The sequence below is a fragment of the Adiantum capillus-veneris genome, chromosome 4, assembly GCF_014529385.1.
Source record: "Adiantum capillus-veneris isolate H3 chromosome 4, ASM1452938v2, whole genome shotgun sequence".
In the NCBI taxonomy this organism is placed as follows: Eukaryota; Viridiplantae; Streptophyta; class Polypodiopsida; order Polypodiales; family Pteridaceae; genus Adiantum; species Adiantum capillus-veneris.
In genome coordinates this window covers 52147205-52160951 of record NC_140934.1, presented here as the reverse complement: position 1 = coordinate 52160951, position 13747 = coordinate 52147205, and positions in this window count along the sequence as shown.

Here is a 13747-nt window from a genome sequence, read left to right as displayed (position 1 = left end):
TTCATGGTAGGCCAATAGAAGTACGTCTCTACTCCTCGGAGAGTAGGTTGAATACCTCTATGCCCTGCATATGGAGGATTCATACATAACTTTCTCACAAAGGGAATGGGTAACACATAGCCTATTGCCATGGAGAAGATAACCATCCTGCAAGGTGAATGGTTCCTCTTTCTTCCCCAAATCAAGGGCTGACATTATGTCTCTAAAGTCAGGGTCAGTAGCATACTCATCTATCATAGAGGATAGATCATTATGAGTAGCTATAGACACAGCATTAACTTTGGGTCGTCGTGAAAGTGCATCTGCCACTTGATTGTGCTTACTAGCTATGTGAGCAATATGAAAATTAAATTGCGAAAGAAAATTTGCCCACCTCATTTGTTTGTCGGAAAGCTTGGTTTGCGTCATGAAATACTTGAGACTTTGGTGGTCGGTTCGTAGGATAAATGGAGTCCCCAATAGGTAGTGCTTCCATGTGTCTAGGGCATGTAGAACAGCTAAAAGCTCTTTCTCATAAATGCCCAAGACTCGTTCATCAATATTGAGCCTTCGGCTCTCATATGCTATGGCATGCCCTTCTTGAAGCAAAACTGCTCCAAGGTAATCACCACAAGCATCACATTGGACCTCAAATGGCTTTGAGAGATCCGGAAGCACGAGTAATGGTTGGGAAGTAAGCTTCTCTTTGAGCTTTTCAAAAGCATTTTTCTCCTTAGCAGTCCATACAAACTTAACGTTCTTCTTAGTTAAGTCGTGTAGTGGTCCTGCTACTTGAGAGAATTTTTCTATGAAGCGTCTATAGTATGCGCACATACCAACAAAGCTTCTTAGCTCATGTAGATTTCTTGGGTTAGGCCATGCTTTTATTACCTCTAACTTTGATGGATCCATTTGGATACCATCTTTAGAGATAATATGACCTAGGTATTGAATCTCTTGAAGGAAGAATTCACTTTTCTTTTGGTTGAGAAAAAGCTTGTTCTCCCTCAATGCTTGAAAAATCACTTAGAGATGTTGCTTATGTTCCTCCAAAGACTTGGAGTAGATGAGGATATCATCAAAGAACACTCCAGTGAATTTTCGGTATGGTCTAAAATGTTTCTCCATCAAACGATTGAACGTAGCTGGTGCATTAGTCAAGCCAAAAGGAATGACTAGATATTCATAAAGACCAAACGTTTTGCGAAACCCGATCTTTAAGATATCTTCATCCACTATCCTTATTTGATTATAGCCACTTTTAAGGTCAATCCTACTGAAGTAGGTAGAGCCTTGTAGCTTATCAAACAGATCTTCTACCTGAGGTACGGGAAAACTATTTTTGATAGTGATATGGTTTAGTTCTCGATAGTCCACACACATACGGTATGTACCATCTTTCTTTTGCACTAAAAGGACTGGAGAACAAAAGGGAGAGGAACTAGGCCTCACCATCCCTTTGTCTACCAGCTCTTGTACTTGCCTCATGATCTCCTCTTGTTGAGCTTTTGAGACTCGATAAGGAGGTTTGTTAGGTGGTGAGCTTCCAGGAAGGAGCTTAATGCGATGGTCATCATCCCCTTGTTTTGGAGGTAAGTCCATAGGGATATCATTGATGAACACATCTTGGAATCCTTTTAGAAAATTAGACAAGTCTAACTCTTCTTGATTCCTACCATTTACATTTGATGAAACATTAGTATCTTTTAGAGACTCTTTGACAAAAATCATGTACGCAGAAACTGAGCTCTTCATTGACTTATCAAAAGCAAGAGGATTTACAAGTGGAATAGTGCGACCACGCTCACTAGCATCTATATACATGTTCTTTCTCCTGTAGGTGAAGTAGATTCTTCTTTCAGGGAACTTCATGTTGGCAGCCATGCAATCAAACCATGGTGCCCCTAGGATAACATCCTCATGTTGGAGAGGAGAGATGAAGAAGTCTTCTTTGTCGACATAGCTTTGGACATAAAGCCTCAACTTCCCAATCAAGGGAGTAACGGAGGCTTGTTGTCCCTTGAAAGCTGCATCAGCCACTACTATATCTCCCATCTCAAAAGCTTGAATGCCCAACTTGGTGGCCAACTCCATTGATATGAAGTTGAGAGTAAAGCAAGGTCAAACAAGATGAAGGCATCATGCTCTCTTACCTTTCCCCAAGCATAGGAAAGTGATGATCCTTTGCAATGAGCATCCTCTTCTGGAGCTTTGATGGTGGAAGCCCTAGGAGTCTCATTGCGAGTATTCTTCTTAGGGCAAGAACGATAGCCATGTCCTTGCTCCCCACACTTGAAACACTTATGGTCCTTGTGAAAAGCTTCAAGCTCTTTAGGAGAGAGTTTGTTTTTGCCTTTGTAAACTCCCTTCTCCTTGGACCGATTGTTGTTGTTGCTGGAAGTGACTTGGGAAGTATTTTGAACATTGGTTTTCGCCTTTGCATCATTTTTGTCTTTGTTTTCCATGGGCTTGACATTACGTCTAGCCCCTTGATGGAAATTGATGCGTGAAGCAACCATGGTGTGATGGATTACTTTGCTAATAGTACCAGGCCGTTGAGAGTTGATGTATTCAGCCATCTCTTCAGGTAATCCCGCACAGAATTGCTGCCTTTGCTCGGCAAAGTCTATCTTTTGAAAGATAGTAGCCTTGACATGTAAATCCCAAAACTTGTCTACGTACTTGTGGATAGACTCATGAGAGAGAAGCTGCAAGATGCGCCATTCAGTAAGCACTTTGTCTTTTGCATCGCTTGCAAGGAATTGCTTCATGATGGAAACTGGTAGAGTTTTCCATGTCTTTGGGGCTTCACCATTGCCACAAAGGCTAGCCCACCATTCATGAGCTGATTTTTGGAAGTGCATAGCTACATGGCGTAGCTTGGAGGACTCTATGAAGCCCTTGTCTCCAAAGGCCGCATCAAATTGCTGGATGAAGGCTAACACTTTGTCGGTAGCACCAAAGGTGCCATCGTAGGTGAGAAAAGAGATACTCTTTCCTCCTTTCTTGAAATTCTTTAGCTTTTGTGACCTTCACCATGCAGGAAATGATTTGCGATGTTCTCCCCTCTTGTATTCTCTAGGTGAATAGCCATAACTTTTGTCGGAAGAGGAGGAAGGTGAAGAAGAAGGAGAAGAGGGTGACCTCTTCCTAGCCCTTTTCTTCCTTTGTTTCCTCTCTTGCCTTTCAAAGTGATGAGGAGAAGGACTATGTGTTGATCTTTTCCTCTTGGGAGGAGTGGGCGATCGTCTAGACCGCCATCTTCGTGGAGCCACATCTTCATAGGAACTTAAACTTTCATTGCTTTCTTGCTCTTTGGATTCCTGCTCTCGAATGGGAGAGAGTCTTCTTTTGGGTGTCTCTACAAGAGGCCTCCTAAGCTCTCTCTCCTCTTGGAGAGGAAGGGAAATTCCATAAGCACAAAGTTGTTGAGTAACTCCGGCTTGCAAAGCAGGGTTGCCCATAGCTTGCTGCAACCTAGTGATGAGATAATTCACAAACATGGGAGCATCATCATTAGCACCTTCATGTGCAAAATCAAAGCTATCAATGTTCATTCTACTCTCTTGATTATTGTCAGCCATGTTAAAAAAATTTATGTATGTACTTAGTGTATGCTTTGGCAATTCAAAACCTTAGTTGCCACTCCTCTTAGCCTTTGAAAATCGGCTCTTAAGACTCTACACCCACGGCTCGAAGTGGTTAATTATAGAGAGTAGAGGAGTAGGTCTAACATAGCAGAGTTGCTGAGGGCTAGCTCCTTTCGGACTTCTTATGGCTCAATAATGGTAAAGCCGTAGGCAAGTCTAAAAAGACTCCCTTATTAAGTCCAAAGCTCCCAAGGTGTGCACCATCCCCCACATAGTGGGCCTAACAAAACCGATAATAGATCCCAATTCCACTTACCCTAATATAATTAACAACATCAACTATTTATAGGCTACTTAAGGACCTCTCTTCTTAAGCAAGAAAAGAGAAACCAAATGCTCTGATACCAATGTAATGGAATTGGCCTATTTTATTTGAGAGTAGCGGAAATTAATGAGAGTACTTTTGAGAAATTACTTTGTGAGCATAGCGGGTGAACACAATTGAAGATAGCAACATAATCATAGCAATTAGCTAACTTGGCATGAAAAATACTTTTGCAAGAGAGAGAATTTAGAGAACATGACAACAGTTGAGGACCGGATTTATGTGGAGCCGGTCCCCCCTCCAATAGGCATTTGTATTATGATTTCTCCCATTAAGAGAGACTTGTTACAATACAATCTTTGTGTTCCTTGTGACCTAGGTGATGCAATGAAGATGGAAAGCTTCATGCATCACAAAAATAACATAAACTTGAAGAAAGCTTTAACTATCCCAAGCCTCAGTCCCAAGACCTCAAACACCTTCGAAGGTGGAGAGAGCTAGCAGGGAATGAGGGTAGGGAAGAGGAAGAAGAAACATTTCGTAGGAGAAAGAATTAGTTCCTCACTTATCATAACTCTTGTTGCCAGCATACATAATAGCATAGTAATGAAGAAGAAGGAGGTGGCAAGCTTAAGCATTGAAGCATGGCTCTTGGTTGGATTTGCACTCCATATCCAAGAGTGTTGGTGTAGGCTCTCAACCTCTACTTGCTTGGAGAAGGAGAGGGAGATATTGCACTTTGCATAGCACACAATGAGAGTGTTTGTGAGTGTGTGTGGGTGAGTATACCCCCTAAGCAACCCCCTAGATTGCTTGGGTCGACCCCTCCTTGTAGCTCATGCTTGAAGCTCATTGGACCCCTCTAGGCCTAGCCAATCACAAGGAGGAGGCATTACAAGCAGCAAGGGTAGCCTTGAGACAAGTGTCCCCCTTTCCCCTTTGAGAGAGAGGGATAGATAAATGCTAAATCATTTAATTAAATCTCCTAAATTATTATCGGACCCCTTGGGTGGCCAACTAATAGGCTTCAGGCACACCATGAGGGCAACATGAGGAGGAACTTGGCAATTGTCCCTTTTGCTTTCTTTGTACCATGCATGCCTTGTGTGAGTGTGTGGGTGTTCTCTTCTATAAGCACATGTCTATATCTTAACACGTGTTCCCGTTTATTCTCCCACATTAAGTGATCAATTTAATATGAGAAAATCATTTGGGTTGGTTAGATATTTATATTAGATTTTTTGACATACACACTCTTGGTAGAAAGCTTCACAATCATTGAGTCGTCTTAGAGAGCGCACCAAGCAGTTTGCACCATCTTTTCTCCCTACCTCTTTATCACCACGGCGTGCCATTTGTAAATAGTGCATATATAATTCTCCCTCACACCCCCGAGGGTTTTCATCATTTGCAAATCTGTGTGTGTGTGTGTGTGTGTGTGTGTGTGTGTGTGTGTGTGTGTGTGTGTGTGTGTGTGTGTGTGTGTGTGTGTGTGTAAGTTTGCGGTGTTCATATCATCGTTGTTTGCGTCCTAGCCGCTCAAAGCTAGGTGGTGCCCCCTGTTTGCTTTACTGGGACAGGCTCGAGGTGCACCATTCGGTCCCCGGTGTTTTAGAGGCCGTCGGGGTCTTGGGTTTGCTTTGCTCCCATCATTTGGTGCCCCCACGGAGGAGGGCTTTCTAAGACCCTTCAATTTACAATGCTTAAAGTGACGCCCACTATCCATCGTGGACGAATGGCTGAAGGAATTTTCTAACTGGAGGATGGAAGAAGAGGAGATGAAGGAGGTACTAGCCGCCTTCATTGAAGTACTAGTGCCAAGCTGCAGTGTCGTCAGTATTCAAGAGGTAAATTCTCCATCTCGTGTTGCTCGTTCTAACCATAAATTGAGAGTATCAGGAGGGAGGTCGGTGAATTTCCATCACTGTTGTCAACCAAGACACACTGTCAATGAGTGCCATCAACGAAGGCAGCGAAAGGGCTGAAATCATCTACATCAACATTCATCGCAAAGAAGTCATTCACATCAAGGAAGGGAAGAAAACGGTGAGGCCTCTCCCTGTACAACTTATCATGAAGAAGCTCTCTACCACGGGTGAAACCCAGTGGGCCGGGGATGAGTTGCAACTGAATGGAGTAGAATTTATGCAACACGCCGACTACGAAAATTACCTACAATTGCTACTAGCCAAGAGGCTAGGACTGGTCAGAGGTGTCTCCATCACCCCATACGTGTTGAGCAATGAAGGAAAGGTAGAGCCCATGAAAGGTGACGACCTCTTGTGGATGTGCTGACTCATCAACACTGGCACATTAAGAGTATAGGTAAGTATTCCACCCTCTGTGCATGATGGAAAATGGGACGACGGCATTCCCGTTCAGATTCCTGCAACATATGCATGTGAATATCTATGTAGATAGGAAAGTCTTCTACCAACAGAAGATCGTATACCTATTTGGTGTGGCAGTACTAGGAGAAATCCTCAATTCCCCGAACCCTATCATTCTCCCCATATTGGATTACCATCATTCTCTTAATGTTTTTATCTTTATCCTATTTTAACCTATCCACCCACCCCTGTAAAAAACTGCTATGAGCCGCTACTGTTGTTAATGTATTAGAAAAAGAAAAAAAAAGGTTTGTAATTTTCTGAGTCACTACCATGGCAAGTGTTTCTTTCCTCACGTTCAGTGGAAAGAAGGGAGAGGATCTCACCACCGACTTTTTGGATGATTTCGACATTGCTTATGTCGTCTCCAACAAAGATGACGATGCTTCACGACTTAGAATTTTTCCTCTACCAATGAAAGTAGAGGCTAAGTCCTAGTATAATGCATTGCCCTAGGCTACCAAGAATGCATGGGATGTGTTAAGGGATGCTTTTGTAAAGAGGTTTGGTGGAAACACAAACTCGGAGAAGCTATGACAGCTATACTGACAGAATTAAAGCAGGGAGGTCTGCTGGAGTATGCCACCTACAAGTCCAAATTTGTGGACTTATGGGAGATATGGGTTGCCTCACTGGAGGAAGGCGAAGGAGCCCCTAATTTCCTAAAGAAGGACCGTTTCATTCCTGGTCTATGGTCACCGCTTAGAGAGAAGGTGAAGGGAAGGTTTCTTGCAACATATGAGTTGGCAGTCGAAGTAGCCCGCCTTAAAGACAAGAAGCTACGCATGCAAGCAAGAGTAAACGAGTCAGAGGAAACAAGCTCGGCCCGACGAACCCCAGTGACTACAACAACCAATCATAGAGTCCAACCACAGGAGGCATCACAAGAGCACAAGGCCTACTGAGTTGCATCACCACCCAACTAGAGAGTTTATTTGTGCATCTGGTGCAGCAAGGGCATGCACCTAGCAAGAATCCAGAACAAGGAAGAGGACAATGAAGGCAGAACCAAGAGTACCACTGTTACAACTGCGGGGAAGATGGCCATGGATGTACTACTGCCCAGACCCGAGGAGATAGAATTTCAACAGAGGGGGGAGATAGAATTAGATATCTCCGCCAAGAGCAAGACCACCACCACCTAGGCAACCAGGACCGACCCCACCGGTCCAAATCCTTCGACCACCTGTACAACAGCAACCACCACCCCAACCTCTCATTCCACCACTACCCCCACCACCTGCTATGAACCAAGTGGTGAGTGTTATTAGCTTGGAGGCTAAAGGGAAGGCAAAGGTAGAAGAATCAGTTCGAGAGAAGAACAAAGGAAAAGAGAAGGTAGAAGAAGTGGATGCTATGGGAGTGAAGCGTGCTAGGCACGAAGAAGCATCTCAAAGAGAAGAGAAGATGAAAGGGAAGGCCCAGTCTAGCAAGCAAGCAGCTAAACCACGGTGGAAGATAGACATCGTGGACTTCTCATTAGGTGAGTATGCAAAACCCTATGACTTAGTTCAGGATGTGTTAATGCAGGGCTCAAAGATAACTTGGCCCCAATTACTCCACCTTGCACCCAGAATGAAGAGGCAATGGACCAAAATGGTAAGTACCAGGAAATCAATGCCCAGGATAACTGGGGCTATCTCTGCAAGGGATCTCGATGACATCCTACCAACCATGGACACTCACATCAAGAGGCAACGAATCTCAAATGTCTACATAGATGGTGGCGCACAAATATGCGTCATGAATGAAAAGATGATGCACCATCTAGGTCTAGAGGTAAGTAGGCCGGCACCCTACCGAGCCAAGATGGCAAACAATGTAAGAGTGAAATGCATGGGCATTGTAAATGCAGTCAAAGTAAAAGCATTCAATATAGAAGTGGAGGTAGACATCTTCGTCATGCCACACAAAGGGGAGGGCTACCCCATCATTCTTGGGAGGCCTTGGCTTATGGCTATGGAAGCTAAACAAGACTGGAGCACCGGGATGATTCAGATGAAGGACGCTAAAGGAAGTCCATATTCTATGACATGAAGACTGGAAAGCAGCGCAACATGATCTTGGAGCTTCAGAAGACGAGTCCACCATCGACTATTTGTCTACCTCAGGAGAAGAGACGACCACCACCGATGGAAGTGACAGTAGCATCGAAGTGATGGGGCTCATTCTTAAAGACCCAAACAGATTGACAAAATTTGAAACACCCTTGACAAACCAAGAGGGATCATCAGGTATGCAGTCCTTGGAGGATGCAGGTAAGTTACAAAAAATTCTCTCAAATGAGTTAATCAATGAAGAAAGGAAGGAGTATGTCTCCATGCTAGGTAACTTCACTACTTTGTTCATTGATGGCTATGATAAGATAACAAGAATTACAGTAGTGCAACACCACATAAAACTCAAGGAAGGCAGTAAACCCGTAGTACAAAAGCTTAGAAGACTTGGAGTAATCCAACAAGTGGCACTGCTTAAGAAGTGAGAAGTTTGCTACAAGCAGGTTTCATCTACCCTGTCGAAGACTCAGAATGGGTCTCCCCAGTAGTAATCACAAAAAAAAAAAAGGTAAGTGGAGAGTCTGTGTGGATTATAAACCTCTCAATGCAGCCACGAAGAGGGATCACTTTCCCCTCCCATTCCAGAGTGAAATACTCAATGAAGTGGCAGGTCACGAACGATACACAGTGTGCAATGGCTACTCAGGATACTTCTTGATTAGCATTGCAGAAGAAGATTAGAAGAAGAAAACCTTCATCACACCTTGGGGATGTTTTTCCTACAAAGTGATGCCGTTTGGCCTCACTAACGCCCCGGCCACATTTCAGTGCTATGTGACTTTTGTCTTCCAACCCTACTTTGGAACATCGATACATGTTTTCATAGATGGTTTTTGCATCTATAGTTCACGAGCCCTTCATTTAAGCAAAGTCTATGATGGATTAACCAGGCTACAAACCTTGGGTGGCCAGCTCAACGTGGATAAGTGTCACATTGGTGAAAGCAAAGTCACTCTCCTTGGTCATGTAATTTTAGCAAAATGGATTGAGGCTGACCCTAGCAAGATTCAAGCCCTGGTATCTTTGTCATCACCCACCACCACTAAGCAGCTGGTTTCTTTCCTTCAGAAGGTAAGATACTTAAGAAGGTTCATTCACTTGCTATCTCAAGTGGTCCTTCCCCTACAACAACTCACCCAGAGGGATGTCTTCTCATGGAGTGAAGAGAATGAGCAGCAGTTTACTAAGGTAAAGCAAATCCTAGCTAAGCTTCCCACTATTTCACCTCCTAAGTGGGACGAGCCATTTTATGTGAACCCTAGTGTGGGAAGTGATACACTCGGAGCCGTGCTAATGCAAAAGGACCCCAAAACTTCTTTCATGCGTCCTATTTACTTCCCTAGTCGTTTCATGACCCCGTCAGAAAAGGGATTTACCGAAGTAGAACACATGGTTCTGGCACTAATGTTTGCTACCACAAAGTTCCACTCCTATCTCCTGCCTAGACCCTTTGTAATCCTGACAATGGAAGAGGTTTTCCCATATGTAATGCGACACATGGATGTCTCATCTAGGATCTTAAAGTGGTTGATTAGATTACAAGAGTTCGACTACACCATGCAAGTAGAAAACTCCACCAGGGTTAGTTTAGCGGGAATTCTCACTCATCGCCATTATGAGAAGAAGCTGAAGGGCAACATGGAAGCAAAGGAAGAAACACCAATGGTAGAAAGTCCTAGGCTATAAAGAGCTCACTCTCTTTTCTTTGATGGAGCATACAAGAGAACAATGGATCAGTCTACAACAGGCATAGTCATTTTCAATGACAACAAGAAAGAGTGTTCTCCATTGGGCAGTTATTACACTCCCACTCCAACAATGAAGCAGAATATGCAGCCCTAATTCTTGGGTTGGAACAATGTATTTCACAAGGAATTCAACGCCTAAATGTGTTTGGCGATGCTTTGCTTTTGATAAGGCAGATAAATGGCACCTGGGATTGTAAGAATCAGGTTTTACTTGGTCAACTACGCCAAGTTAAGGACCTTCTAAAGAAGTTTAAAATAGCGAAGCTATTTCATGTCCCCAGAGCAGAAAATCAGGAGGTAGATGCTCTAGCCAAAGAAAGAATACAAGACGTTTCCGTAAGATCAATCAAACTAAAGCTACCCCTCTTTCAAGGTAGTGATGCTATGCTGGATGTCGTCAGTTTTTTAGATACAGGAGAATTTCCGGAAGGATACATCAAAGGCCAGAAACAGTGGCTGGTAAGGAAGGCTACTAGGTACCGCCTTGTAAACGACCACTTGTATTGTAAGGGCAAGGATCAAATTCTCAGGCGGGTGCTAACCTCCAGTGAGATCACAGAGGTAATTTCAAGTTGCCATGATGGCGTCTGCGGCGGTCATTTTGCTCTAGACATCACCAGTAGGAAGATTCCTCAAGCAGGATACTCTTGGCCTAGCTTGAACATGGATGTACACCATTGGTGTAAAACATGTAAGGCATGTCAAGTGGCCAATGATCGCACCTTAACCTACGAGCCACAAACTCTTATCATCTCATATGGTCCATTTGAGAAATGGGGAATAGTTGCAATTGGTCCTTTACCAAGGGCCCAATCAAGTAAACTGTACATCATAGTGGGTGTAGACTACATGACTCGATGGGCAAAAGCAACAACCACCACCTGCATTACAGCCCAAGAGGTAGCAAAGTTCATTTTTTAGCATATCTGTTGCCGTTTTGGCACTCCTCTTGAGATAATATCAGATAGAGGACCAGGATTCAGTGATGATTTGGTGGGAGAACTGATGAAGAAGGCCATACTATCCACAATGCAATGGTCTGGTAGAGAAGGTAAACGGAATGATTTGCAAAATCATCACAAAGCAGGTGAACAATCACTAGGTTTTTGGGCCTACAGAACAACGTTCCGAACATCACTACGTTTCACCCCTTTCCATCTAGTTTATGGGAAGGAGGCAATTCTACCCATGAGGTACAGATAACCAGCTTACGAGTTTTGGCTAGCCAGATACATCGTCCAATTGTAAATGTCTGAAACCACATCTTGGATTTGGAGAGACTCTAACTAGATAGGGAAGAAGCAATCAATCACTATGCAGTGCAGGCAGAATGACGCCGGCTCACTTTCAATCAAGGGTTTAAAGAAAAGGGACTGGAAAAAGGTATGTTAGTGCTGAGATACGACAATAGATTTGACACCAGGAAGGACAAGAAGTTTCAACCCAGATGGGAAGGGCCATTCATCATCAAGAAACGCTATGCCAACTGCAGCTACAAGATGATGGAAGCACATGGGAGAATTCACAAGACTAGGGTCAATGGATGCGGATGGGAGAATTCACAAGCTGCAGCTACAAGCTGATGGAAGCAGATGGGAGAATTCACAAGACTAGGGTCAATGGATGGAGACTGAAAAGGTATTTTCTTAGGTTTGATCCAGAATTCATGCTACACATTCGAGAAGAGGGAGAACCCTCTAACTCCACATCTGAAAATGCAGAGGACGGGCTAGAAGCATGAATGCCATAAGCCAAAGGGAGAGGGCTAATGACGACCGATTTTTTAAAATCGAAGAAAAAAGAAAAAAACTTATTTTTCCTCTGATGGAGCCTTGGCGACACTGTTGGAAGGCTCGACACCACCTGGTAAAACTCACGACACCTCTACAGGCATGGCACACCCCCCCCCCCCCCCCCCCCCCCCCCCCCCCCCTTCGATTGGCCGGCCTTATCACCCTCATGCCCGCGCTTGTCTATACCCCAGCCTAGCCGGCCACCCTCGGTTTCAGATGCCCCTTCTCTCTTCCCCCGTAGTTCATTCCCCCGGCGGGCATCGGATGAAATATTTCCCCTCTCTCTCTCTCATTTTCCCTACATACCTCTCTCTAATATCCTCTCTCCCTCTCACCCACACCCCCCCCCCTCTCTGGCCACCATCGGCCGAGTGCAAGCCTCCAGGTGCAAGCCTCGAGCACTCACCCCGACCCCTCTCTCGTTTTCCCTCTCGCGCTCCCTCTGTGTCGAGCCGCATGTGAACTCCCGCTCTCCCGTATTCTTATCCTCACACCCACACCTCTCACACTCTTCCCCTCACCCTCCATTTCCCCCCCTTGGCCCGCTTATATTCTCCCCCCCCCCCCCCCCCCTCTCTTCCCCACCCGCTCGCCTCACCCTCCCCTTGGCCTCATCCCCCCCCCCCCCCCCCCCCCCCCCCCCCACGGTGGGCATCCGCCATAGAACCCTCTCTCTCTCCTATCCACGCCACCTCATCCCCTTTCTCTCTCTCTTCCGTTTCAGCCCAAAGGCGCAACGCAAGAAACCGGGTCCCATGCTCTCCCACACCACACCACACACACACACCCTCATCCTCTCCCTCACTCACCACCCCCAATCCCCTCTCCCTCTCTCGCGCTCTGTTTCGGTTCCAGCATGCCCGCAATCTCTCTCTCTCTCCCTCTCGGCCTGTACAGGCACAACACATGGCTTCTCTCTCTCTCTCTCTCTCTCTCTCTCTCTCTCTCTCTCTCTCTCTCTCTCTCTCTCTCTCTCTCTCTCTCTCTCTCTCTCTCTCTCTCTCTCTCTCTCTCTCTCTCTCTCTCTCTCTCTATACAAACACTACGCACACACACACACACACACACCATCCCCCTCCCACCCCTCATCTTCGCGTAGCTGCCGCTGGCTGCCAACATAGAAAAAAAATTAAAAAAATAAATAAATAAATAAATATAAACATATATAATATATACATTATATAGATAAACCCCGTTCCCACCGCACGCTTGCACACACATACAAACACACACACACACACACACACACTCACGCATACACACCCACATATACATATATACACACACATCTACCCACATGCACATACGTACACACACACTGTCAAGAGTTTTTTGAAGCAAGGGATTGCGCATATGTATATACACATGCATGGTGCAAAGAATAAAGAATTGCCCATTTTCCAGAGCCAGGTGGTTACGTGGGGCCCACATGTGTACAGGTAGGACAACATGTATATAGTGCATCGATTTTCACTATCACCAGTACCAGTGTGTTTTTTCTATAGTAATGAGGAGTTGGTAGCGCGTAAACCTTCTCGAGGAAGGTATCCACGAGCCGACGACATGAGGTAAGCAGGTGCGTCAGATAGCATCTAGTGGCATCAGGAGGTCGAATGGGGTCAATATTTGCACGTGGATGAGTAGGACACAACGTGGGTATTTTTTTGTGATGAATTATGCAAAAGGTCATCATGAGGACCATATTTTGGGGCCACTTCACATGGTGGCGGGATGCATTATTGGAAAAAGTTGAGTGTAAGGTGTGCGGATGGAGGCAGCAGGGTGACAACTATGCACTGCGAGGTCAGTTTTTGGCCTGTTCGGGATCCGTTTGAGGTCATCTAAAAGGCCAAGGGTACCCAAGT